Genomic DNA, 2009 nt, shown 5'->3' with positions numbered 1-2009 from the left:
AATATCAACTCACTTTTGATAGTTTGATCCTTCCAAAAACTATAGGATATAGATGTCACAAACCCAAATGCAAAATTTAGACCTGGATGTAAGTACCACCTTTTTAGCCAACAAGCAGGTTCTCTACCTTCTTGTACTGAGACATATACACCTTTGTAGAAAGGCAGTTTGATGCACCACATGCTCAATACCACCATTTACTTTTATATTTCACTTGTTTGGGAAAGCTAGCTATTTCCTGTGCCACAAATTTTCAGACTACATCATCAGATATACGATGCGTCTCTAGTCCCAGTGTTAAGCAGAGTTTATTGCATCTGGTGTTAAATCAAGACGTGTGCTATGTAGGAAAGCTGTTGTTTTGTAATAGCTTCAGTTCTAAATCCCCAAGAGTCAGCCTCTGATTTGTTCTTGGGGCATAGCCACTCTAATCTGTGTCTTGGACAGGACTTATGGCAAAACCTCAATCTACGATAACGAGAGAACACTGAGAACGGATTCACGCAGGCTTGATACTTATGACTGCAAGGCAGTTAGACAGTCACAGGAAAATAGTATTTCTTGTTTTGAATAGTATGTAAAAGAACCTGTTTTAGGATGAGGGGATGCACGTTTCTTAAGAAAGTATGGGCTGAATGAATGATGGATAGAAAACTGGCTGGTCATTGGGTATAAAGCAGGGGCGGGCAATTATTTCAGGCAGAGGGGCACTTAGCAAGTTTTGGCAAGCTGTCGAGGGCCACATCTCCCTCTTCAGTACAGGGCAGCAGGAACAGCCCCATGGTCCCAGGCCAGAAGCCTCTGCTAGGCAGGGGATTCTGGTTGAGGGGGCAGGGCTGGGAGGGCCTTGCTGCTGGGTCCTACTGCAAGCTTCCCCTGGGTCCTACTGACTTTGTTTCCTGTCATCTTTCACAGGCAGCCAGGTGCAAATAAATATTAAATTTTCTAAATTTTTAGGTGCCCTGTGGGCTGGATAGAATGGCCTGGCAGTCCGAATCTGGCCCCTGGGCCATATTTTGCCCACCCTGGTATAAAGGGTAGCTATCAAGACTTGATGTCTAGTTGGCAGCCAGTATCAAGGAGAATGCCCCAGGGTCAGTCCTGGGGCTAGTTTTGTTCAGTGTCTTCATCAGCCACCTGCAAATTGAGATGGAGTGCACCCTGAGCAAATCTGCAAATGACAATAAGCTGGGGGGAGTAATAGATACACTACAGCAGTGCTTCCCAAACTTTTCCTCAGCATGACCCCATTTATGACCCCATTTCCTCAGCATAACCCCTTACTCCCAACCAGTGGTGTACCATGAGTCTCCGGCACCAGGGGCCAATGCCTGCATTTGTGTGCCCACCCTGGGGCTGATCTGAGCAGGGTGCAGTGCCCACTCTCATGCTTCATGGCACTTCCACGGGGAAATTGACACTGAGGCACACCAGACATCAGGGGAGGGGCATAGGCCAGAATTTCTGATTGTAATAAGTAAACAAACATCCAACGCACTAGTCAGGTTGGATGCAGGTGTGCCGTAGCCTCTTGGCCTCGCCAGCACTCCCCTCCACTCCCCCAGTCTGGCACCTGGGGATCATGGCCTCCTCCCATCCCACCCATCACTATGCTACTGCTCCCAACCCATAGCCCTCCACCCCCACAGTCCCATTCACTGATGTTGCAACCCCATTTGGGATCCTGACCCACAGTTTGGGAATAACTACACTATAGATGAACATGATCCTGACCCACAGTTTGGGAATAACTACACTATAGATGAACATGAGTCATCAGTGTGACAAAGTCATCAGCAAAGCTAACTGCACTTTATCGTGCATCAGCAGATGCATGACAAACAGAACCAAGGAGGTGATACTTCCCCTCTATCAGGAACTGGTCAGACCACAGTTGGAATACTGCATCCAGTTTTGGGCCCCACACTTTAAGAGGGATGTGGATGGCCTGGAGAGGGTCCAGAGAAGGGCCACTTGTATGGTTAAGGGCTTGCAGGCCAAGCCCTACG

The 2009-nt window shown here is 48.0% G+C and overlaps 1 long non-coding RNA gene across 1 annotated transcript in view; it reads left to right on the top strand.

Moving 5' to 3' along the window:
* Positions 1–856: 856 nt before the first annotated feature.
* LOC109308717 overlaps positions 857–2009 on the top strand; it is a 4189-nt gene continuing 3036 nt past the window's right edge. Inside the window, exon 1 of the long non-coding RNA XR_002100694.1 lies at positions 857–957. This is a non-coding gene — a long non-coding RNA (uncharacterized LOC109308717). The remainder of the gene's footprint in view (positions 958–2009) is intronic.

The sequence above is a fragment of the Crocodylus porosus genome, unplaced genomic scaffold, assembly GCF_001723895.1.
Source record: "Crocodylus porosus isolate Cpor-Errol unplaced genomic scaffold, CroPor_comp1, whole genome shotgun sequence".
NCBI classification, from domain to species: Eukaryota; Metazoa; Chordata; order Crocodylia; family Crocodylidae; genus Crocodylus; species Crocodylus porosus.
Note: the sequence above shows the minus strand (reverse complement) of the source record. Positions and strands in the feature narration are given on the sequence as shown.